This window comes from Saimiri boliviensis, chromosome 17 (genome assembly GCF_048565385.1).
Source record: "Saimiri boliviensis isolate mSaiBol1 chromosome 17, mSaiBol1.pri, whole genome shotgun sequence".
NCBI classification, from domain to species: Eukaryota; Metazoa; Chordata; class Mammalia; order Primates; family Cebidae; genus Saimiri; species Saimiri boliviensis.
In genome coordinates, this window is record NC_133465.1 from 70,499,970 (window position 1) to 70,525,371 (window position 25,402).

The 25,402-nt window shown below is 59.4% G+C and overlaps 1 protein-coding gene across 7 annotated transcripts in view; it reads left to right on the forward strand.

The window, feature by feature from the left end:
• BAIAP2 (BAR/IMD domain containing adaptor protein 2) overlaps nt 1–25,402 on the forward strand; it is a 78,070-nt gene that overhangs the window by 21,885 nt on the left and 30,783 nt on the right. The window contains exon 1 of one of the 7 annotated variants that reach the window (XM_010342321.3): nt 3,168–3,287. The exons of the other annotated variants lie outside the window; for them this stretch is intronic. The gene's annotated coding sequence lies outside the window, so the exon portion shown is untranslated. Of the gene's footprint in view, nt 1–3,167; nt 3,288–25,402 lie in introns of those variants that run through there. 7 annotated transcript variants of the gene reach the window in all.

A 25,402-nucleotide genomic window follows, 5' to 3' on the forward strand; every position in this document is an offset into this window, starting at 1 on the left:
CCAGATGCCAGCCTTGCTCTGGGGCTCAGGGTTTTTTCCTGGTAGCAGCTTTGGACACCATTCACATGCCATGTAGCCACCCCTTTGGAGTGTGCAGTTCTGTGGGTTTAGCATATTTACAGTGTGCAGCCATTACCCCATCTAACTCCAAAACGTTTTTATCACCCCAAAAAGAAACCCCTTATAGATTAAGCAGTCACTCCCTCATCCCCTTGCTCCCCGCCCCTCGCAGCCACACGTCTGCGTCTGTCTCTGGGCTGGCCCATTGTGGAGGTTTCATACGCGTGGAGTTGTACAGGTGTGACCTTCTGTGTCTGCCCCTTTTCCCTGAGCACGTGCTTAGGGTCCATCGTGCTGTAGCCCTGTCAGGGCCTCATCCCCGTTTCTGCTTAACAATGACCTGTTGCATGGAGGGGCCATTTCATTTACTCGGGGTTGCTGTGTCACCTTCCGGCAGCTGCGAGTGTGTTTTTCTCTCTCCTGGGCATGCACTGAAACTGGAATTGCTGGGTCACTTGGGAGTTGGGTTTTTATGAAAGTAGCACATCCTTGTTCAAAACCAAGCTGTCCCCTTCCCACCCTCCTGCTGCGCCCAGGTCCCACTGCGTGGGGGCAGCTCCCTTGACTGTGTGTCTCAGAGGGCAGGTTTATGCCGTTCCTCGTCCTCTGCTCCGGAAGTGCGGACATGGAATGGATTGTTCCTGTGGAAGAATTTGACTGGGATTTTTTTATGCTCTCCCTTGCCCCACCCAATACAATTATCACAATTCTTGTTTAAACCCACATACGGTGTTATCTGATGATATAAATCCTTTTTATGGCCAAGACAGTATGCTATGATCACTGCACAGCTTTATTGAGGTGTGATTGTAGTGTAATAAACTGCACGTGTTGAGTGTCCAGTGTGATGAGTTCTGACGTGCGTACCCCTGTGAAGCTGTGGCCACGGTCACGACAGTGAACTTGTGTGTCCCTCCCTCCCTCCTGTCCCAAGAGTCCTTGGGCCCTCCCTCCCCATCTCCAGGCAACTGCTGATCCGCTTTCTGTCACTGTGGTTTAGTGTGCATTGGCTCGAGTTTTACAGAAGTGGAACCATACGGCGTGCCTTCTTTTTCCGTACGGCGTCCTCGGGAGTGCGTGGTTATTCTGAGCCTCGTCCTGCTGCCGTGTTAGGCATTCACTGCGCCTCGTCGCCTGCAGGGCCCTGCTGTGTGCGTGTCAGACCCTCATCTGCTGATGGACACTGAGGTGTTCTTAGTTTGGGGCATTCCCGCGTGTGCGCCTCCTTGGTTCACGTTGTGGAGCTGCTGTGGGTGTTCTCCCATGCCGCTTGTCTGTCTCTTAGTGAAGTGGGGGTTTGGATCTCCCCTTTATTTCACTTGGGTTTTGTCTTCTCTAGTTATAAAAGTTCTCTGTGTGCTCGAGATGGAAGTCCCTTGCCAGGAATCCGTTTTGCACATACTTCCTTCCAGTCTGGTGGGCCTTTTGTTTGGTGATAGTGGTTTTTTTTCCTTTAGAGACAGTCTCACTCTGTTGCCCAGGCTGGAGTGCAGCGGCACAATCTCAGCTCGCCGCAACCTCTGCCTCCCAGGTTCAAGTGCTTCTCCCACCTCAGCCCCCCAGGTAGCTGGGATGGGAGGCATGCACCACCACACCCGGCTGATGCCATATTTCTGCTAGAGATGGGGTTTCACCATGTTGTCCAGGCTGTTCTCAAACTCCTGACCTTGTGATCCACTTGCCTCCGCCTCCCACAGTGCTGGGGTTACAGGTGTAAGCCACCGTGCCCGGCTCTGTAATAGTGTTTTAAGAACAAAAGTATTTAATTTTAATGAAGTCCAGTGGACTGTTTTTTTTTTTTTTTTTGATTAATGTGGTACTATGAATTTATGATGTTTATTATGGCGCCTTTGTTTTTCTGGAATTAATAATGGACTTGCCTATTTTTTTTTTTTTTTTGGGACAGAGGTTCGCTCTTGTTGCCCAGGCTGGAGTGCAATGGCGCCATCTCGGCTCACTGCAACCTCCACCTCCCAGGTTCAAGCGATTCTCCTGGCTCGGCCTCTTGAGTAGCTGGGACTACAGGCATACGCCACCACACCCAGCTAATTTTGTATTTTTAGTAGAGATGGGGTTTCTCCATGTTGGTCAGACTGGTCTTGAACACCCAACCTCAGGTGACCCGACCACCTCGCCTCCTAAAGTGCTGGGATGACAGGCATGAGCCACCCCGCCTGGCTTCTCTGTTCTCTTCCTTTTCAGTGCACCGTCACACATTTCTTCCCGAAACCCCGGCTGCTCCTGGCTTTGCTGCTGGCTGGCGAGGGCAATCTGTTTCTTCTCCTTTGGAGCGGTCCTCCTCCCTCCCAGGCTGCTGGGCTATGCAGAGGCAGCTTCTCCCCCTCCCAGGTTCGAGCCCGTGTTTTCTGGGTCCCGTGCCTTTACTGTTCCTGTATTATTCCCACCGTTTGGGGAATCATCTTTTTCTTTTTCTTTCTGTATTAGGTTCCTGAGTGGGTGAATAGGGCATGCGTTTGAGCCGGTGTGTGTCTGCGATGTCTCTGCCTGGCGCTGGTGGCTTAGCGGTTTGGAATTCCAGGTGGGAGATGTTCCGTGTTTGGAGTCTGAGGCCGTCACACCGTCCACTTCCCGCTTCCACCGCTGCTGTGTTGGGTGGCATTTTGATGCTGATTTTATGTTACTTTTTTCTCCCTGGAAGCTCTGGAGATCTTTGTCCTGGGGTGTTATGGGATTTCCTGACAATATCTAGGTGTGGCGACAATCTTGAGAGGCTCGTGAACGGTGTCACCTGATATCGGGGGTGGTGTGCAGCCTGCAGGGGCCACAGGAGCAGGGACCTGGGTGGGGAGGACTTTGGGGGTCAGGAGGGGCGAAGGAGAGGAGATAGGGTATGTCCGAAGGTGTGAGGTGGACAGAATCGAGCTTTTTGCAGAACTGAGAAAGGTCTAGAGCAGACGTCCCCCTGAGGCCATTGATCCGGCCCCCCGCTGCACTTCAGGAAGGGGCACCTCTTTCATCGGTGGTCAGTGAGAGGAGCACAGTATGTGGCGGCCCTCCAACGGTCTGAGGGACAGTGAACTGGCCCCCTACGTAAAAAGTTTGGGGACGCCTGGTCTAGAGCATATGAGGGGTGGGGCTGGAGGGGAGGCGGGGTTTTCAGGAGCCCAGGGCCGCGTAGACATCCAGGCTCTGTGGCACAGGAAGACAGATTTGAGCAGCTCACCTTTCTCACCAAGTGTGATGGTCCCTCTGTGTTCTTGCCACACGTGAGTACCTTCATTTTCTCTGCTGTAGAATGTTCCACACACATGTAACAGTTCCTCTGTCTTCCTTGATCAGCAGTTGAGTTACTCCTGGTGAGTTTTTCTCGATGAGCTGCTCCTGGGGGCCCTGAGGCTGAGCTCTCCTGCGGGATGAATTCCGTAAGGCCTGTGGGGTGTGCAGCGGCCACTCGTGTCATCAGTGACGCGGCGAGCGTCTCCCTCCCCGGGGCGGGGGCTCAGCCGTTGCTCGGGTGGGTTCTGCTTTCTGTGTTTGCAGGCTGTGTTAGTAGCGCCTGTGTGTGGGTGTGCCTCCTCCATGAGCTGAGCCCTGTTAGCGGGATGTGGCTTGCTGTGGCCCTCCATAGCCTTATTTTTAGTCTCTCTGGTCGAATGTTGAGTTTGTTTCCTGTTCTTCCTCTTCAGCCCCGGTTGCTCGTTTCTGCTCACCTTCTCCTCCGTGTGTCCTTGCTGCCCCAGGATGGGTGGATGGACGGAGCTGTCCCTGCTCTCCGGGGATGAGCCACCCTCGGTGGTGGAGCCCCTCCCAGGGAGGCGGAGTCCCGGTCTGTGCTGGTGGGTAGAGGTGCTCGGCTCAGCCCAACCCTTGCTTGGCTGGGAGGTGGTTTTCAGGGATTTGGTCTTGACATCCAGCCGAGCAGGGTTCCACCCTGTCCTCTCTCTGCTGGCCTCCCGCCCGGACCCCTCTGGGTGTGGCCTTGTGGCTGTGAGAGGCCAGGGTTGCCAGGCAAGCAGTGGTGCCAACCCTGCCTGCGCTCCTGGTGCGGTCCTTTCTCCTCTTCTCATTCCTTCCCCACCTTCATTCTTCTCATTCTTCCCACCTTTTTCTTTCCCTGTGGCACAGAGCTGCTGTGGCACCTGCTCTCCTCACAGGGCAGTCCACCTTTAGCCCTGCGGGTATCTCTGTGCCTGAAGCTCTGGCCCCGCGGCGCCCACAGCGGGGGAGGCGGACTCGGGCTGTGCAGCCCTCACGGGGAGACCCTCTCAGCCCCCAGGATGAGGGGCATTCGGGGGCAGTGCCCGCCGCCCTCTTCATTTTCTGCAGAACCCTGAGCTCTGTTCTTCGTGGGAAGAGCAGGGGTCCTGGCAGCGTCCCCCCATTCTAGCCCGGTGTGCTGTTCCGAGTGAGCCCCACGTCTCTGGAGCAGAGAGCCGGTCTTGGCCTGCTTTAGCTTTCCTGCTTCTGAACCAGAGCCTGGCCCGGGGTCAAAGCCCGGAGAGTCTCTTTTTGCTTTAAACGAGTGGCTGGGGCTGCCCCTTTGTTCTGTCTGCTTCTGGAGTGAGGAGCGGCAGGGTCAGAGCCGGCCTTTGGTGCTGTGGGTCCCTCTGTGCCTGTGGCTCTGGCCGAGTGGTGTGCACAGCGGGGGGCGGCCCTGGGCTTGGCGGCCCGTAGACCTCACAGAGGGAAGGGCCTCCCGGCTCCGGCTGGAGGTTGTTTTCCCTGCGGTGAAGGAGTTTCTGCAGTTGACTTTCAGGGCTTTGCTTTGATATGGCAAGTGCTTAGTCAGGGAATGGAGTGGCGGCTCCAAGTTCCGGAAGCTTCTCACAGCCCTTCTAATCCCGCAGCCGGCAGCCACCCACACTTGGCTGTCTGCTGCCTGCCTGGTTTCCCAGTCCCCGCAATGGTGCCTCTGTTGAGGCCTCGGGTGCTTTTCCAGCTCGGGCAGGAGTGGTTCCGGGGCCCACCTGCTGCTCTCACAGCTTCTGACCTGGTGCCCAGGTGAGACTTCCCGAGGGCCGTCTGCTTCTCGTCCTCTTGGGTTTTGTCCTTGGGGTGACTGGCCACTTGGGGTGATTGGAGTGGCCAGCTGGATCTGAGTCCTCTAGGCCAGTCCCTGGCATGTGCCTGTGGCCCAGGAGGAAGCCTGGCAGGTTTCCCGAGGGAGGGTGGCCTGAGGGAGGGCGGGCCGAGGCTGGTCACAGAGCCGGTGCTGTGTATGTCCCAGCCCCCTGCAGGGCTCAGGGTCCTGAGCTGAGAGCCTCGGGAATCCGGAGAATTTGCTAAGACGGGTGAAAATCTGGAGGATTTGCTAAGATGTGTGAGTGGCTCCCCCTGTCTGTTTCGGACCCCTCCGTGGTGGCTGGCACCACCAGGAGCTGGCGTGGAGGCTGAAGGGCAAGGCCAGGGCAGGTGGCCAGCATGCTGCTGGGCCGTGGGGTTCCTGGGTGCATGTGGCACTGGTTCTTTCCACAGGTGGAGGGCGGCCATCTGGTCTGCCTCCCGACAGCTGTGGTTTGCAGTGCCTGGGACTGCACTCCTGAGCACACACCCCCACCTCCTGCCCAAGGCTCGGGCGCACAGAGCTGGACTGAGCCTGGGCCTCTTCTGGCCGACAGGGTGGCGGATGGGAGCAGCAGGCCAGAGTCCCAGTGAACCGGGCTCCCGGTGCTGCCTGCATGCCTGGGCAGGTGGCTCTAGCGCTGTGTGCCCGAAACCGCCTGTGTGAGAAGAGGGTCATGTAGCTGTCCTTTGGCCTGGCTCTGGCTTTGCGGGAGGCTAAGGTCGAATCGCCCTGTAGAGCGTTGCTGGCTCTTGAGGACCGCAGCCTGTCTCCAGTGAGGGAGGCTGTCATTGCAGTGAGTGGGGCCGCAGCCCTCCCCAGGAGAGAGCACTGTGCTTCCCGTGTGTGGTCAGTCGCCTGTCTGGCCTGCCTGTCTTCATGGGGTCGGGGCCGCGTATCCAGCCTGTCCCTGTCTGGGGCCCTGGGCCGGTCGTGTTTCTCATCCTACTGCTGTGTGGCCCTGCTGAGGGCTGCACCTGAGCCAGGCTGTTTTGCTCAGCCCGTGCCCGTCTCTGGAGGCCTCGGGGACGTTTCTGTCCTTTGAAGAGGCCGCCCTGTACCCGCGGGTGCCCTCCTCGTGCTTGTTTGTGATCGCAGGGCGTGTGTGCCTGCCGGGCGCACTGGGCCTGTGCTCTGTCATCTGCCTGGCATCCCTGCCTGTCTGGGAGAGTGGCGGGAGCTCCCTGTTGGGCCAGCCTCGGAAGAGGATGTTGGCAGGCGTTGTCCCTGCCTGAAACTGTGAACTGGATTGTGGCAACTGAGTCACGGAATTAAGGTGTGGCCCGGAAACTTCCCAGAGCTGTTGGCCGCAGTACACCCCTCGTTGCCCAGAGTGCCCAGTGGGGAGAGCTGGGGACCCACAGGCCAGGTGCCCCTCCTCTCCCCGCACGTGTTGGTGTCTCTCAAGTCAGCCTCCCTCTTAGAGGCATGGGGTGGCTCCCTTCATGTGTGCGGCATCTCTGGGTCTCTGAAGTGTGGGCGCCTGGGCAGAAGGGAAGGTCCTTGGCCATGTGAACCCCAAGGGGCCTTTGGGGCTGTCTGCGGGGGCTCCCATTGGCCACAGTGGCTTGGAGGCACTGTCTGACCTCATACCACTCACCCGGCGGGGCCTCCTGTTCTCCGCGAGACCTGGCAGCTTGTCCAGCTGTGTCGTTGCCCCTCTGGGCTCAGGCAGCGCCATGCGCAGTGCACCAAGGAGCCCCAGCGTCCCAGCATCCTCCTGCAGATGGAGGCCACAGCCTCCCTTTGGGCCGGTGACTGTGACAGCAGCCTCTGGGCACAACACTTGCTGTCAGGCCTTCACGCCAGGGACCCGCCTCGTAAGCTGCCAAGTCTTTCTGACACACCATTTGGAGGCCTTAATTAGATGAGTCTCATGTCCCTGAGGCTGAGGTCCCTGGTTGGTCCCTGGCCCTCCAGCACAGCAGTGCCTGGAGATGAGAGCAAAGCCAGAGGTCCCTGGCCTAAGGCCAGCCTGAGGGCTCCCCTTCCAGAGCCCAGTCGCTTGCTCCGACCTGGCTGTACCTCCCCTCCTCCCACACCATTCCTCCCTCCCTACGGTGGGACACAGAGGCAGGGTTACTCCAGAGACAGCCCCTGCAAAGAAGCCAACAGGAGGCTCGGGAAGGAGGACCCTGCCCTGGGTCCAGCCTCCAGCACACTGTGGGGTCTGTCAGGGTCCCCCGCCCCACCTGTTCGCAGAGGTAGGTGCTCCTGCTTAAGTCTGTGGGGACCCTGAGCCGGGGAAGGGGGCAGAGTGGCCTCGTGGTAGGGGAGTGGAGGGTCATGTTCTCCTCTGGCTGCGGCTGGGGGTGGTCCTGCAGGCTTAGGGCCCGCCTGCTGACAGCTCTGGGGCAAGGGCTGAGCTGTGCGGGGAGATTAGCAGCCGTCCTGATTGGATTGGCTGTGTTGCAGCCTCGGCAGCCAAGCATGGGCCCCTGGTCTGGCTGCTCGTGGTTTGATCCCGAGCCGTTTCCTGCTGGTGATCGGTGGCTCCTGGCATCACCTGCAGAGGACCTGCCAGAGGCACAGTCAGCGAGAGGCTCTGTAAGGCCGGCCAGGTGTTCTCTGCCCGCATTGCTGCCGCTCCCTTCGGCCCAGGATTGCAGCGAGGCGGCGCCTTCCCTCCCTGAGCGATCACCCTAAGCGTGAGGCCATGGCTTGGGCTGGTCAGGACGGGAAAGGCAGTTGGTGTGTTCCCTGTGAGGCCGGGGCTGTGCATCCTCCGGGTGAGGCCTGCCACCCCTGGGTGCTGTCAGCAGTGCTCCCGGGGAGGGAAAGAGAGGAGCTGCTCCTTTCTTCTCAAGTCAGGAGCTGCTGAGGTGCTGGCCGTCCCTGATGAGGCCCCACACAGTCGGCGTCCGGCCAGGGTCTGGGGAACGCAGGTGCCAGCTCAGCAGCCTCTGTGCGCAGGTCTCTGTACCTCTGGGGGACATGGGTCTTGTGCACTTTGGGTGGTACCAGTTGGTGGAAGGGTGGGCATGTCAGGCCTGGCGGACGCTGGCCACAGCCCCCCGGCCAGATGATGGCGGGTGCTCGCAGAGTGGCCTCTGCTCCTGTTTGCATCTTGCAGGGTTGGAGCAGGTCAGTGCCTGCCTGAGAGTCTGTCTCCCAGGAGGGACCTTCTCTCTGGGACAATAATCAGGGAGCACAGATAGGTGAGGCTGGTGAGGAGCAGGCCCCGCTCATGGCAGGGGCCTTCCAGGGGCATGCATGAGGAGCTGGAGGTCTCAGTGGCTTCTCTCCGCTGCAGAGCAGCTGTCGGAGAGGGTCCGTCCCCAGGGACCAGGACCCTGGTTAGTGCTATCCGGGTCACTGGTGTCCTTTGGGCCCCAGCTGTACGAGGGCAGCGATGTGGGGCCGAAACCGGAAGCCGCTTCTGAATCCCTGACCCCCGGGATCAGGGTGGCAGGAAGCCCAGGACCTCAAGGGGTGATTGCAGGGTCAGCAGCTGCATGGTCGGAGCCAGCACTGGAGCTCGTCCCAGGCGGCTCCGCTCCTGTGTACCCAGTCCCCACTTCCCTGCCCTGGGGAGGGTGCCCCCAAGTCTGGTAATGCAGAGAAGGCCACCTTGGTGGCCCCTTGGCGTTGGCATGAAGTGGGGCGGGGGACTCCAGTCCTGCGAAGGGGTCTCTCTCAGGTTGGAGGGCCACATCTGGTGGCTGGTTCTCTGTCCAGCCTTGAGATGCTGGTCGTGGAAGGTGCCAGTGGGTTTCCTTGTCTGCAGTGTCCGTGCCTCCCAGACGTGCTCCTGCGTGCCCAGTGCCGGGCTCCTCCCAGGCTCCTCCACTCCCCAGTCACACGTTTGACAACTTGTCCCACGGTGGCCCATAGAAACAGCCAGGATGGGGTCTCAGCAGCCCCAGAGGGGTCCCGGCAGTAGGGGCTGGGCTGAGGAGGATGCGCCAGGCCCTCTGGCGGTACCTGGAGTGCTTGCTGCTTTAAACATCTGAAGGGCAAACAGCAGAGCATCAACTTCTGATAGCTCTGAATGGTGGGTCCACAGGCTTTTGTGACAGTGTCCTTCGTACATTTTGTACGTTGGAAGCGTTTTTTAAATGGTTACCAGCAGTCACATGCCTGTGATCACATCACTGCAGGGCCGACTGAACACGTGTGCACACCCAGCCAGAGCACACACGCCTGCACAGAGGCACACGAGTATACATACACGCGGGCACAGATAGTCCTAGCTCCAAGTACATCTCCATGGAGTGCTGGAGGGGTGACAGGGAGACTGGCCTCTGGCAAGGTGGTCAGAGAGGCTGCAGGTGGTCTGAACTGCCCGCCTGCCTCCTCAGCTGCCCCTACTCATGGCCATGAGAGTCTGCGGGCAGCTGGGGTGCAGGACTAGGTTCAGGGACGCCTGGCGGGAGTTCTTGAGTCTGTTCCCTGCCTCAGCAGCGGCCCCTTCCTTTTCAGGAGGTATAGATTGCGGAGCCCTGGAAGAGCCTGGGGGACGTGGTTCTCCATCCGTGGCAGGCTCCCTCTGCCCACTCGGGGGATCCCCCTGGTCCTGTCCACTCACGAGCTTGCTCTGGCCAGCGCATTCCTGGGCAAGGTTCAGTTCACCTTCCAGGCTTCCTTCCAGCCACCTCCGTTCTCCCCGGACACGTGGGAGACGTGCCCAGGGCGCCTTGGGAGGACGCCGTGCAGTGTGCCCTGAACAGGCAGCAGTGGTAACCAGGGTCTTTGGAGATGTGCTTGTTCTGCCCGGGAAGATTGGAGGATTTTTGTTTTATTTGTTTTTTCCCTTTCTGGAGACAGTCTCACTCTGTCACTCAGGCTGGAGTGCGGTGCTGCATAGCTCACTGCAGCCTCCTGGGCTCAGGCGATCCTCCCACCTCAGCGTCTGAGCAACCAGGACTGTGGCTGTGTGCTGCCATGCCTGGATAATTTTTTTTTTTCTTTTTTTTTTTTTTTTTGTTGAGACGGAGTTTTGCTCTTGTTACCCAGGCTGGAGTGCAATGGCACGATCTCGGCTCACCGCAACCTCCGCCTCCTGGGTTCAGGCAATTCTCCTGCCTCAGCCTCCTGAGTAGCTGGGATTACAGGCACGTGCCACCATGCCCAGCTAATTTTTTGTATTTTTAGTAGAGGCGGGGTTTCACTATGTTGACCAGGATGGTCTTGATCTCTTGACCTGGTGATCCACCCGCCTCGGCCTCCCAAAGTGCTGGGATTACAGGCGCGAGCCACCGCGCCCGGCCTCCTGGATAATTTTTAAACTTTTTGTAGAGACAAGGTCTTGCTTTGTTGCCCAGGCTGGTCTCAGACTCCTGGACTCAAACGATCCTATCTCAGCCTCCAAAGTGCTAGGATTAAAGGTATGAACCACGGTACCCGGCGAGAGGTTGGTTTTGAAAGGCAAAGTTGCCCAAGAAGAAAGGAGCGGGCTCTGCTCCAAGCTGTAGCCCGGGTCTGCCCTCCACGCTGAGTGGACGTCCAGGCAGCCTCCAGGCTGGGCATTGAGTATGCTCTGCTTTGGTCACTCATGGCCAGAAAGGAGGTAGAAGCATGGAAAGAAGCCCGCTCTGCTCCATCAGACCTTAGCCCTCCTTGCAGACACTGGGGAAGGCAAAAGCCACTTTGAAGGGAGGGGAGAGGGACAGGGAGTTCTGCTGCAGATGAGCTCCCAGTGGGCACTGGGCAGGAGAAGGCCCGGGTGCCTATCCCCTGTCCCCCTGCAGCTGTGGCAACTGGGCTCGGCCTGGTCACTTAGCCGTGGGAAAAAGGTGTCAGGTCAGCTCAGCCCCCACAGAGCCTCGTCTCCACTCCTGTGTCATGTAGGGTACCTTCAAAGCCCCAACTCCAGCCGCTCTGGATGGATGGCCGCCGACCCTGGAGCCCCCACCTGCCTGGGACGCTGGGAGCGTGTGAGCCCCCCCCTTGCCAGCCGATCCCTGGCGGGCCTGAGAGTCCTTGATCTCATCGTGAGGGTGCCATTGCTGGTCCAGGGCCTGGCCTCGGAGCAGGGGGTTTGAAGTGGTGGCTCAGGACAGTGGGGACAGGTGACGGAAGGCAGCCTCGGCCTCTCCCCTCCCTACACCGCCCTGTCCACAAGCTGAACACTGGCCCCAAGGTGGCTCTTCGGACGCGCTTGGTTTCAGAGCTGTGTTGGTAAGCAGCATTGGCTACCGTCGTCACCATGGCAACACAGACAGTGATTTTGTTTCCGCTGGTTACCCACGGCCACGCTCCATTTTTGCCTTTTCTGTATGTGGGAGAAGAACTCTACTTCTCCCAAGGAGAAGCTGGTGGCTGGAGGGCTGCAGAGAGAAGGGGCGGGATTGGGAGTCTCCCCCGAGGTGGTGTCCCTGGGCTCTGGGTCAGCACTGGGTCTGGTCCCCTGGCCCCGCTGGGGCTCTGGCAGCCCCCTGGCCATGTGTACTTCCCCGTGATGAGCGCACTCAGTTCGAGCCCTGCCCAGGTGTGTGCTGACGAGCTCTTGAGGTGCCTTTGGGCTTTAGAAACCACCAGGATAATTGAACGTTGTGGATGTCTATTTCACAAGGCACTGGGAGGTGATGTGTGCTTGTAGCCAGGTTGGAGCAGCTGACCCCTTGGCACAGAGCCCCTCTGCCACCGGCAGAGAGAGGAGAGTTCCAGCGCCTCCTGAAGCCACGGAAATAGAGAAATTTCCAGGAAATGAGTGTTTCTGTGCCCTCGGTGTCCTCTGGCCAAAAAGAGCACCCTGACCACTCAGTAGCAATGCCTGTCATGTCCCGGAGCCGGTTTCAGGGATTCAGATCCAGCTCCCGGAAGACTCGGGGTGAGGGTCAGAGGCCTTCTTCCCACCCCCTGCACCTCGGGGCTGCTGTGAGCTGCTCTGGCTCATGCTTTCCATCCCAGCTCTGTCTGGGAGGCAGCTGGGAACTGGAACCGTTCCCACGCCAAGTGGGGCCTGGTGGGTGGCCTGTCCCCTCCTCCAGCAAGGCACACAATGCATGGGAGCAGGCAGGTCTGCCTGTACGGGGTCTGGGGCATCTCGTTGCATTTCCTTGCTGCTCCCTTCCCTTCTCTTCTGGGATCACCCCTTCCTCTCTGCTTCCGGCCTCCCTGGCCCTCCCAGTCTCCTGGACCATCATCGTGGCTATGCTGGTCCTGTTTCTCCTCCTTCAAGCTCCCAGGCAGGACTGGGGCTCCCTGTGGGCTTATGGCTGCCATGCCCTCCCCAGACGCTCCGGGAGAGTGGGCTGGGTCACCTGCATTCCACATGCCTGGCTGATACTGCCCTGCTCCAAGGCAGGAGAGCTCCACAGGCCTCACCACCGCAATGTTCCTTGATTTCCTGTAGCTTCCCGAAAGCTCCTTCAGCTCCTCTGCAGCCTGGTGTGACCCATGTAATCACGGAACAAGCAGGACTCTCCTTGTTGTCCCTATGTCCATGTCACAGCCTCCTGAGCATTTCTCAGGGTCCAGTGGGAAATCCTCCTGCCCTGTTTGACCCCACACTTGTCAGTTCTACCTTGGTGCCAAGAGTGGACGCTCTTCTCTGGGCCCCACCTGTGCCACAGCCTCCCAGCCATCTCCGAGTCCCCACCCTGGCCTGGCATTTCCTGAATTCCTGGCCCCCTTCTGAGAAGGAGGCTGCCTTCCTGGGAGAGCTCTGACTGGTGCTGACCTGGGCTCTGTGGGGTCTTCAGCCTTTGCAGACACCTGAGCCCAGAAGCCACCCTCCCACTCTGAGCGCGGGAAGGCAGGCGGGCGGGCGGGCGCTGTTGGGTAGGCTTGGCCTTTGTTTCATTTTTCCTGCCCTCTTCACCCAGCACCCTCTGATTGGAGGTGAGGTATGAGGGGTCATCGATGTCAGGGTGGGGCTGTCTGCTGCTGGCAGGTAAATGCACCCCGGCCCTTGCCCTGGGGCCAGGCTGTGCTATGGGCCTCACGGACCTTGTCTGTGGCCATGAGCCTGCATCTTACTGATTTAATCCTGGGTGCCGGGTACGAACACGCACGCCTCTCTGATGAGAAAATGGCGCCAGCCTGGGGCCCTTCCCCACAGCCCTGGGCATTGGGCTCCTGTCACCTCCAGGAACTCCTCCAGCCAGCACACGGGGGCAGGTGGAGGGTCCCTGCACCAGGAGGGCGGATCCTGTTGCGGCCCCAGTGGGTTGAAGCTCCCTTCGTAGGTGGCTTGGGGCCTTCAGTCCCATGACCCCCCAGTGGCCCCTCTGCAAGCCAGGACTTGGCACCCTGCTCCTCAGAGATGGAAGCTGTCCTCTCGGACCTTCCCCACCACTGAGTCCCAGCCTCCTGTGCAGTGTCTTGGTTACCCAGGAGTTGAGAACTTTTACCGCCTGGGCTGCCTTTCAGATACTCTGATCTCTTGGTTTGCAGGAGCACCAGGCCAGGTGGGGAGGTGGAGGCTGCTGCTGTCCCCACCCTGGGCCTCTTCATGGTAGCGATCGCAGGTCTCCTCGGGCTGTGCTTTGGTAGAAATGATCTTTTATCCTAAGTGTCGTGTTAGCGGAAATCATTGTGGAATGCTGTTTATGCTTCATTTGGAAGTCAGAGTCTGGCATTTGGGGACCCTCAGGCAGGGTCTGAGCTGCCCTTTGCCCTCGCAGATAAGGACAAGGGGCTGCACAGAGCTGCCCCCTCCCAGGCCTGCGCGCATCCCAGGCCCAGGCTGTCCTCTCTCCTAGTCTTTTCTGCCGTCTCTGAGAGTCACGCTCCCTCTCAGCCTCTTATCACTTGCAGAACACATATAACAACACATATTTTCTGGAGGAAAAAAAGGTTCAAATGTTAAAGATGTCACTGTTGTGAAAGACGAATCGTGGAGGCTCTTCTAGGTTAAAGGACTAAAGACTCCCAGTGCCACACAGGAAAGGGGAGGGTCCTCCGGGAGCTGGCAGGTGCCAGTTCCTCGTCCCTCACAGTTAAGCCCCTGTTGGACTTAGCTGTCTCAGGTGCTTATGGAGCAGCCTTCCGATAGGTGGAGTGCTGATTTGTTTTCTTAAAATGAGATAGACTAAAGCCACGTGCCAACCCAGTGCGGCAGGACCCTCAATGAGACCCTGGGTTAGGGAGGAGCTTGTGAGTGGCATCGATGGGCCGTTCGGGAGCGCCGTGTGTGCTGTTGATTTGAAGAGGGTGCGTCCGTAGTGACCTTCCTGTGTGTGGGAATGGAGGCGTGATGAGGAGGTGGAAGTCCTTGCCCTTAGAGCACAGCTTAGGGGCCGGGGTGGCATCACAACGTCTGAGGTCTGCAGCTGAGTCTCAAGGGGCTGAAAAAAGTGCCTGTGTGTCTGTGTGCGTGCATGGATGCGTGTGAGTGCCTGTGTCTGTGTGTGTGCATGGATGCGTGCGTAGATACATGTATGTGTGTGTTTGGATACATGTGAGTGTATGTGCATGCATGGAAATGTGAGTGCTTGTATGTGCATGGATACATGTGAGTGCCTGTGTGTGTGCATGTAGTGATGTGTGTGAGTACATGTGTCTGCATGGGTGGGTGTGCATGCACAGAAATGTAGGTGTGTGTGCACAGATGCATGTGAGTTTGTGTGTATGGACACATGTGAGTCCATCTGTGTGTGCATAGATGCGTGTGAGTGCATGTGTGTGTGCATGAATGCGTGTGTGTGTGCATGGATGCGTGTGAGTGCCTGTGTGTGCATAGATGCATGTGAGTGCATGTGTCTGGATGGATGCATATGGGTGCATGTCTGTGTGCACACATGCTTGTGAGTGCCTGTGTGTACAGACGCATATGGGTACATGTCTGTGTGCACTAATGTGTGTGCCTGTGTGCATGCAGATTGTGTGTCTGTGCGCGCGCGCACGCACGGATGCATGTGAGTGATCTGTGTGTGCATGCACGGATGTGTGAGTGCCTGTGTGTGCATGGATGCGTGTGAGTGCCTGTGTGTCCACAGATGCATGAGTGTGTGCGTGTGTGCATGGATGCATGTGAGTGCACCTGTGTCTCTGCGTGCACGGATGCACGTGAGTTCATGTGCGTGTACCTACACGTCACAGAGAGTGCTAAAGCAATGTGGCAGAGGGCACCGCTAGGGAACCTTGGTGAGGTGAATGAGTTTTTGCTGTACTGTTGTTGCAACTGTTCTCCAGGTTGAAGAGGTTGGACTGGGAGAACAATGCCGTTCTGTTTTCTAAACCAGGGAAGAATGGGCTTAGCAAAGCCATGACTGACAGGGCTTTCCAGCTCCTTCACCTTCCCACTGTGTTGAGCCAGAGCCATTCGTGGGAACCCCTGGGTGTGGTTGTGAAGCCGGCCTGGGCTCAGCTCACCCACAGAGCCATCTCCAGCCACATTTGCATTCCAGCTGTGCCCACATTTGGCGCTGGGGGAGACTTCCTGGAGCCTGTGATTCCTGGTGCTGCCGGCGGCTGGGTCTGCACCTGTGCTGAGTCTGGGGCATCTTGTGGCATTTCTTCATTGCCTTCTCTCTTCCTGGACCACCCCCACCTTCCTCCCTGCCTCTCCCACTCTGCTTCCATCCTCCCTGGCCCTCCCAGTCTCCTGGGCTCAGCAGATGACTGTCCAGGGCATCCCCAGTTCAGCCTCAGCCCTTGAGCCTTGTGAAGCCATTGGAAGGAGCTCGGCTGCCACCTCCAGTGGGCTGCCTTTCCTCAGTGGGCCACTGGCACTGCGGTGCCCTCTTGAGGGATGAGCGGTCCATCCTTCTCATTCATCTGCCCACTAGATGCAGCTGTGTCAGAGCAGTGCCTGCCTTCGTGTGTCCCTGGCTTTGTGGGAGCTGCTCTGAGAGCATCCTGAGTGACCCTCTCCGAGGACCCTGCCTCCTGCCGTGGGGCTGCCTCCACCTGTCCACCTGCCTACCTTGCCTTTAACTCTCATAGTGCTGTGCGTATCCCCCGCACTCCCTCCGTGCCCTTCTCACCCAGGCGGGGGCTGCTTGGAACACTGTGACAGCCTTTGGTGGTCCTCGGGTCCTGCTCCTCCCCTCCATGGGCACATTCCATCCCCTGGTACTGCCCAGCCTTGCACTGGCCAGTCTGGGCTCCACGTAAGGCCAGCTAGGCACTGCCATCTCTGTCCTGGCATGGAGGTTCTGCCAGGGTCTGTGCATAATTCTCAGGGTCTGTTAGGAAATTTTTTGGTAGCGGTGGTGAATGGTAGAGAAGCAGAAGCGACCACGCCCGGGTGTTCTTCTTGCTGGCAATCCTGAGGTTTGGCGGCAGCCAGCTCTTGCTGGGTTAGAGACAGTGAGGTGGGGGCTCCTCAGAGTGCAGCCCCAGAGGCCCAGCTGCTTGGGTGGGGGCAGTGCTGAGTTTCAGTCCTGCCAGGAGGCACAGTCCTTCCAGAATCAATCCCTGATATCATCTACAACTTAATTCATGCTTGCTTTATCTTCCCTGTGGACTAGCTCTAGCCTGGGGCAGAGGGGAGATAGTGGGGGGACGCCTGGGAGGGTCTCACTGAGCTCAGCCTCTCCATTGGGGAGGCCCCGTCCCGGTTCTGGAGGATGCTTGGGAGAGACCCGAGCCTCCCAAAACTGCCAGGGCACTGGCAGCGGGTGAGAACCCGCACTTGGCTCTGCTCCCCTGGGCTTGCCAGAGGACATTTTGGCTCTGAGCAGGCAAGAAAACCTCCAAAATGCACATCAGGAGGACGAATGGTGTGCAGTTGGGCTTGGGGCTGTCATCACTGAAGCTGCTTCTGAAAGAGCCGTTGTTGCAGCGCTGTTCACCTCGGACCACACTGGACACAGCCTGTGGGGCTAAACGCCTGGGGTATCCATCCAGTGAAATGGCATTCGGCCATAAAGGACGGGCTGGGTGTGGCGCATACCTGTAACGTCAGCACTTTGGTAGGCCCAGTTAGGAGGATCACTTGAGGCTGGGAGTCCAGTACTCACCTGGGCAACACAGCAAGACTGTGTCTCTGTCTTAAAAAAGAAAAAAAGGACATTCTGGGGCTGGGCACAGTCGCTTGCATCTATAACGCCAGCACTTTGGGAGTCCACTTGATCCCAGGAGTTCAAGATCAGCCTGGGCGGCATAGTGATACCCCATGTTTACGAAAGTATTTTAAACATTAGCTGGGCATGGTGGCACACCCCTGTAGTCCCAGCTTCTCGAGAGGCTGAGGCGGGAGGATCCCTCGAACACGGGTTGGAGGCTGCAGTGAGCCATGGTTGTGGCACTACACTCCAGCCTGGTGACAGAGTGAGACTCCTGCATCTAAAAAGAAAAAACCAGGAGATTCGGACACATGCCACACCACGAATGGAGCTTGAAGGCATTGTGCCCAGGGAGGAAAGCCAGACCTAGAGGGTCCCGTATAATCCAGTGACTTGTCAGGGATGGGTCACTCCATAGAGATGGGATGAGGGTGGGGAGTCCCATATAATCCAGTGACATGTCAGGGATAGGCTGTTCCATAGAGACGGGGTAAGGGTGTGGGGTCCCGTATAATCCAGTGACTTGTCAGAGATGGGTCACTCCATAGAGATGGGATGAGGGTGGGGAGTCCCCGTATAATCCAGTGACATGTCAGGGATAGGCTGTTCCATAGAGACGGGTAAAGGTGTGGGGTCCCGTATAATCCAGTGACTTGTCAGGGATGGGTCACTCCATAGAGATGGGATGAGGGTGGGGAGTCCCGTATAATCCAGTGACATGTCAGGGATACACCACTCCATAGAGACGGGGTGAGGGTGGGTGGGGGTCCCGTATAATCCAGTGACTTGTTAGGGTTGGGTCACTCCATAGAGACGGGGTGAGGGTGTGGGGTCCCGTATAATCCAGTGACATGTCAAGGATAGGCTGCTCCATAGAGATGGGGTGAGGGTGGGGGGTCCCGTATAATCCAATGACATGTCAGGGATGGGCTGCTTCATAGAGATACTGTGCTGACTGGTTGCCCGTAGCTGGGGAGTGACTGCTAGTGGGTATGGATTTCTCTTTGGGATGATGATAATGTTTTAGAGTTAAGAAAGAGGTGATGGTTGCTTAATGTTGCAAATGTACTAGGTACCACTGAATAGTTCACTTTAAAAAGGTAAAAATGGACCAGCTTGGTGGCTCACACCTGCCGTTCTAGCACTTTGGGAGGCTGAGGTAGGCGGATCACCTGAGGTCAGGAGTTCGAGACCAGCCTGGCCAACATGACAAAACCCCATCTCTACTAAAAATACAAAATTAGTTGGGCATGGTGGTGCACATCTTTAGTCCCAGCTACTCAGGAGGCTGAGGCAGTAGAACCTGGGAGTCGAAGAACCAAATGCTGGGAGGACAGATGCTTTGGCTTCCCACCGTCCTGAGGCTGAGGGTGCAGGTTCCATCTCGGGTGGGAGGCACTGTGGGTGTGGGTTTGGGTGTCGTCTTGGGTGGGAGCCAGGCACTGTGGGTGCAGGTGCAGATGCCATCTCGGGTGGGAGCCAGGCGTTGTGGGTGCGGGTGTGGGTGTTATCTCGGGTGGGAGCTGGGCACCGTGGGTTTGGGTGCAGCTGCTGTCTCGGGTGGGAGCAGGACACTGTGGGTGCGTGTACTGTCTCAGGTGGGAGCCAGGGGCTGTGGGTGCCATCTCAGGTGGGAGCTGGGCACCATGGGTGCAGGTGCCATCTCAGGTGGGAGCTGAGCACCGTGGGTTTGGGTGCGGGTGCTGTGTTGGGTGGGTGCTGGACACTGTGGGTACACGTACTGTCTCGGGTGGGAGCTGGGTGCTGTGGGTGCGGACGTGGGTGCCATCTTGGGTGGGAGCTGGATGCCGTGGGTGTGCATACTGTCTCGGGTGGGAGCTGGGTGCTGTGGGTGTGGACGTGGGTGCCATCTTGGGTGGGAGCTGGACACGGTGGGCATACTGTCTTGGGTGGGAGCTGGGTACTGTGGGTGTGGATGTGGGTGCCGTCTTCGGGTGGGAACTGGGTGCCGTGGGTGCGAGTGCCGTCTCGGGTGGGAGCCAGACGCTGTGGGTGTGGGTGCGGGTGTCATATCGGTGGGAGCCAGCCATCTGCCTCCCTGCACTGCAGCCTCCGCTCTTCTCTGGCTACTGCTCTCTGCTGCTCCAGGCTGGCAGCAGACCTTGGCAATGCAGCCCCTGGAAGCCCTCAGGGCTCCTGAGTTTTGGGGTGTTTGACCTGTAGCCGTCAGCCGGTGAGCCTTGAGCCATGGGTGTGGCAGGTCCCTCCCTGTGAAGTGAGGCGACAGTCCTTTGTAGGCCGGGGTAAGACCTTGGGGGAGCGAGACTGGGCCCAGTCTGCGGGAGAGATGGAGGGCTGTCGTGGGTCTCGCTGCACTCTGCTGGGATTCCAGGAACGAGCCAGGGACTCGGCCGACGGAAAGGGCTGTCTCCGCCAGGTGCTGCCCCAAGCAGAAGAGACTCGAGGACAGAGAGATACTGGCTGGGCATGCCTGGGGCCTGGCTCCACAGCCCCACCTGGCTCAGGTGCTGTTTTCCTCCTTGGGGAGCAGGGGCCCCAGCCAGGGTCCCGAGGCAGTCCTGCCCTTGTCAGCTGCGCTCAGACCTGTCTAAGGAGGCCGGGCGCCCAGCACAGTCAGTACTGTGGAGCGCGTTTCGCTCTTAGCCCGATGACCGCCTTGTCTGAGGTGGAAGTAGCTGGCGGCGTGAGACCCGTGGTGACCCCAGTGCCAGCTGCTCCTTCACTCACTGCAGTCCATTGGCAGAGGGTTGAAGAGCTAGAGGCCTCAGTTTCAGGATGCCTGTGTTTTTTAGGCTTTTGTTCCAAATGAAACGCATTGCCCAGGACATCTACCTGTGCCGCCTTTCATGCCCTTCGATGCTTCTCCCTCCCCACTCTCCAGCACCCATAGGCAGCCCTGGGGTGCCTGACCCAGCCCCAGGTGCAACACTGCTGCGCTCCCACACTTGCACCCCAAGGCATGGCCGCCTGCTGCCCGTCACCTCAACACCTGTGCCCTGAGGCGTGGCCACCTGCTGCCCGTCATCCCAACACCTGCACCCCAAGGCATGGCCACCTGCTGCCTGTTGCCCCAAACCTGTGCCCTGAGGCGTGGCCACCTGCTGCCCATCATCCCAACGCCTACACCCCAAGGCATGGCCACCTGCTGCCCATTGCCCTAACACCCCAGAGCCTTGGACCCCCCAGTGGTGATGGCTCTGCGGGTCTGTTTTGGCTCACGTGCTGTGTACCCTGGCGCAATCCTCAGCTTATATTTGAACCTCATCGTTTAAGGACTCACGTGTGCTGTGGACCAGACATGGGCTTCCCGAGGGGTGGGTGGCGTCTGGTGGATGAGGCTGCTTAGGAAGCCTGGCAGCCTCCTCTGTCCCTGGCAGGGCGGGCCTGGATGGGTCTGCCCCCCACATGGGAGGGAACGTGGAGAGATTAGGGGGCCCACGAACGTGCAGCCTCACGTCTCACCCCAGGAGAGGCTCTGACTGGCTCTGCAGCCCTTGCTACTCCATCTGCAGGTCCCTGAAGAGCACAGGGCGGACAAGACTGAGTTGCTCAGTGGAACTCACTGCCCCCGCCAGTCGGTGCCTGTCACTGCTCATCTTGGGGTCCTGGCATTGCTCGGAGGCCTGGTGCTGTGCGTGGGAGCCGTGTTGGGCTGACCGTCCCTCCAGCCAGCTGGGGTGCCCATGGCACCCCCGGGGTTAAGCACTGGCAGCTGCACACATTCATACAACATGCACACATGGTTTCCCACAGCTGCTTGTAAGATGCAGTTTGAAAATTCACCGCATGGGATGATTTTGTGCAGCCACCGGCCTGAAGCTCGGGGCAGGCGCAGGTCTGGTCTGTGCCTGGGCCTCCCCGGGTGTGCCGTGCTGCTCACAGTGTGGGGCTGGGGGCTCCGGCTGGTGGGGATGCTGGGGTGCACGTTTGAGAGCAGGCCGTGCAGAGGGTGGTAGTGATGACTGTCGCCTGGCCAGAATCCCGAGAAGCTTTGCATGCTGTTTTTCGTTTTGACATCAACAGCCCCTTTTAAAAAGGATTTGCTGTTCTGTGTCGTTTTCCCAGATGGCGTTCTTGGGTCCACTGTGCGTAGCTTTCAAGGGAATACACGTTTTTTTATTTGGTCTTGACATTAAGTTATAATTCGCGGGCCTTCAGGACGTGGTGTAAGCCCAGCGCGGTGCTGCCTGCCTTCCATCCCAGCGACGGGAGGCCGAGGCAGGAGGATCACTTCAGTTAGGAGTCGGAGAACAGCCTGGGCGACATAGTGAGACCCCATCTCAAAAAATAAAAATAAAAATAAATAGAACATGGCGAGAGCTGTGGGCAGCGCCACACAGGGAGGCATCTGCACCGCGTGGAGAGTTCACCTGCAGCCTCCCGCTTCATCTCTTTATGGACTTGCCGACCCCCACCCCAGGATAGGGGACAGGCAGCCTCGTAAAGGCTGGGTGCATGTGGACACCCGGGGGCGAGGGGGTGCCAGCCAGGGCACAGTTCTTGGGTGGGTTCCCCCTCACAGGCCAGACCTCGTGCTGTTGTCACCTGCCACTGCAACTTGGCTGAAGCCAATTCCTGACGTCTGGGGGTCCGAGAGCTGGGGGTCCGAGAGCTGGGGGTCCGAGAGGCAGGATCCTTAGTCACAGGAACGTCGTCAAAGCCCCAGGACAGTTTCCAGGTGACTTCCTGAGCGCAAAGGTGGTGTCCGTCCCAGCGCAGAGAAGCACAGAGAGCCCTGGAGCCGCGTCCTCAGCACCCTGTCTCCAGCTTCCTGCTCCTGCTCCTAAGCACAGGGCCGTCTGCCCCAGCCTGAGCCCCCTGCCTCTGCTGTTCTGGGCTCGCAGGATGGCGTTCTGCCAGACCAGCAGCACCCGTGCCGTCCAGAGTGGATGGTGGAGGGGCCACATGGCCGTGGGCATGTGCCAGCCTGAGCCGGGGTTCCCTCCCCCGTGGGGTCTGCTCCTCCCCTGTCCTGGGCAGTGCCTGCTCACATACAAGTGGCTTCACACCAGCCTCCTTCACACCAAATTCTGTCCCCTTTGGTCCTTGACCCTTCCCTGTGCAACTTGAACCCTGGGTTGAGTGAGGCTGGGGCAGGGCCGCGTCCTCTCCTGCCAAGGCTGGTAAAACTCAGACTTGCCCCTGGCCCACCCGTGTGCGTGGTTTACCGCTGACCCCCGGAGGTCTCGACTTCATCCCAACCGTGAGAGGCCACTACAGTGGTACCAGCTTCCTCCCAACCGCAGTGCAGCCCCCAGGGGCCATTACTGGGCCCTGCCCCGCTCCGCAGGGCCACACGGCAGGGCCCAGGCAGTCACACCATGGTTAGAGCACAGTGGCAGTGGTTTCTTTGCAGACGCAGGCCCCTGGGTCAGGGTCGACCGGCATCGCTGGAGGTGCTAGGTGTGCTAGGCGCTTTGTAGGGGGTTTGTGCGGGGCAGGGCCTGGGCTCTGGGGTCTGTGTCTGCCTCTCCTGCTCTCCACCAGCTCGGGGGCCAGCGTGGTCCTGGAGACTGACCCTACATGACCTGGCTGCGGTCCCTGTGAGCCCTATGGCTGTGGCAAAATGGGTAGCGGCAGCCAGGGTGGCTGTGAGTGTGGACGAGACTCGGGTCACGGCAGGTGCACACAGCCGCACGCCCACGTAAGCAGGCCCGCGCACAGTTCACACTTGTGCGTACCCACTCACATGCTCGTGCTGCACACATACATGATGCCTCCCCAGGGTCTGCAGGGGCTGCTGTCCCCACGCTGAGCCCCTGCTTTGCAGTGGCCAGGCCCAGGTGTCTCATCTTCACCCGTGGAGGGTGAGCAGTGGTATGCCAGGCAGGCCTTCCGTATCTTCCCAGAAAGGGAAGCCAAACCCGGGGCTCTGTGTGTTCCCTAGACCCTGTCCTGCAGTGGATGGGGTCCCGCCAGCCCTGCGTGCTGTTCCCTGGAGAAGCAGCCAGGCCTAGTGCTACTTTTAGCCGGACACGTGTCACAGAGCCAGGTGACTGTGACCTCTGGGCCGTTTGAGGGATACACGAATCCTTTTCCTCTCCTCCCTCCGCAGAAATCTGTGCCTCTGACGCAGAGCATTTGGCTTTGGGAACAGGCCTGGCAGTTGCCGGCATGAGGGCAGGAATGCCTTGGAGTCTAGGTAGCCAGGAGGTGCCTGGGATGGCTGGAAAGACAGCCCTCGTGTGCTGACCCGCCGGAGGAGGGCGTGGCTGTGGGGTGGAGGCCAGCACAGGCGGTTGGGTCCCAGCTCTGCGACCGCTCTTTGGCCGCTGACCTGGACCACTTTGTCCTGCTCATCTGGGCGGCCTTGTGGGTCGCGCTGATGAAAAGGAGATATATCTGCGAAGCACCTGGCCCTGGTCAGTGCCCAGAGGGCCCTGTGGTCATAGGGTGAGAAGAGCCCAGCAGCTCCTGGAGGGCGAGCCGACCTGGAGAAGCTTCCTCTCCCAGACTCAGCTGTGCTGTGGGGAGGAGAAGTGACCCCAAGGCCAGCTGTGGTCCTGGGAGGCAGCATCGCCCGGTTAGGGCTTCCTGTACGGCGGTGGGGGGCTTGCTCTGGTTTCTGGCTGACCTTCTTGGGCACTTGGGGACCGTAGTGAGGGCTCTGCCTGCTGGAGCCAGAGGAGCCTCTGGCTGTGGGACCGTTGGTGGCCTGGACTTGAGTGGAGGAGGAAAGTCCAGCTTCAGGCAGCCCTTCAGGGAGGGGACAGGGATCGCCCGAGAGTGACCTGCCGGCAGCAGGACGGCCCTTCTGCTCTGTTTGTGTCTGCAGCACGAGGTCACTGCCTGGCACTGGAAACAGTAGCTCAGCAAATATTTGTCCATCAAAGAAGTGTGGGGGCCGGACCACCCAGTTCCGGCCCCTCCTCTGCAGACAAGGAAATGGAACCTTTGGCCACAGGGGAGGGTCTTTCATGCCAACTCCAGGGTTGGGCGGGCAGGCAGCACTAAAGGGCTGGGGCTGGGGCTGTGGTGTGCTCCTGTCCCGTGTGTTGCTGATTTAGGGCGGGTCTCAGGCTAGGTCCTGCACCTCTGAGCCCAGGCTGGCTGCACCTCTGCAGGGGGCTTCTGGTGTAGCTCGCCGGCCCCCTGGGCTGGTGGTGTGGTCACACCTGCTGGCCTCAGCGACCATGCTTCAAATGGGTCACAGCTCCATGGGAGCTTTGGCAGAGGGAGGCAGGAAACATCTGGCCGAAGAGGAAGGACGGCGTGCCCCTGCGTCTGCCGGGTCTCGGCCCCTCTGCTCCTCTCTCTGTGGCTCCCTCTTTGGTGGAAGCAGGTGGGGATGCAGCAGTGTGGTGAGGCCCTTCAGAGAGGGGTGCTCAGGCCTACCTCCAGGAAACCCCAACACCTGCGGCCCCACCTGCGGGGGACTGGAGCTGGGTTTCGTGGATACCCAGGCTGGAAAAGGCCTGTAACAGCTGCTCACCTCTGTGCCACCACAGTCTTGATTTCTTAATCTGCATTTTGCATATGGGCTGTGGAGATGTTAGTGTCCCCAAGTGCTGCTCGTGTGTCCCCAGGGTCCCAGCGACAGCAAGGCAAGCCCAGGCCTTCATGTGCCAGGGTGGCTGCCTGGTGAGCCGGGCGATGAGGCCAGGCCTCCTCAGACCCCCACACTCTTGGAGCTCAGAGTGATGTTGGGTAAACGTCTTAGAGGTGCTGTGGGGTGTGCAGCCTGGGTAGTGAGGCCTCCTGGGGTCAGAGAGGCCAGTGCTCAGTGCACACCCATGGGTGTCCCCTGGAAGAGGCTCGTGTGCTGTGGCGTGGGGTCAGCGCAGTCCGCCTGGCCTGACACGGGCGTGGGGTCAGCGCAGTCCGCCTGGCCTGACACGGGCGTGGGGTCAGCACAGTCCGCCTGGCCTGACGGGCGTGGGGTCAGCGCAGTCCGCCTGGCCTGACACGGGCGTGGGGTCAGCGCAGTCCGCCTGGCCTGACACGGGCGTGGGGTCAGCGCAGTCCGCCTGGCCTGACACGGGCGTGGGGTCAGCGCAGTCTGCCTGGCCTGACACGGGCGTGGGGTCAGCGCAGTCTGCCTGGCCTGACACGGGCGTGGGGTCAGCGCTGTCCACCTGGCCTGACAGGCAGGCTGGAGCTCTTCGCCGTCTGTGAATAAATCAGGTGCTAATGAAGACTCGTGTTTGTGCTCACTGTCGCGCCTGGGGTGGGGCACATGTGGGCTCTTCCTGTCTCCTGCCATTGCAGAGACTCAAGGTCCCTCCCAAAGATGCCAGGCATGCTGTGCATTTGAGGTCCCTTGTCATTCTAGAATGTTCTGTTACCTCTTGCTGTCTCCTCTCTGCCCTCCCTTCTGGCCCTGACACCCTTGGGGCCCCTCTGCTATGGTCACAGGGCTTCCCTGGGTGGCCGTCAGTCCAGGTGGGATGACAGTAGTGACTGGGAGCACCTGACGCCCCCCTTCCTGCTGTTCTGCTTC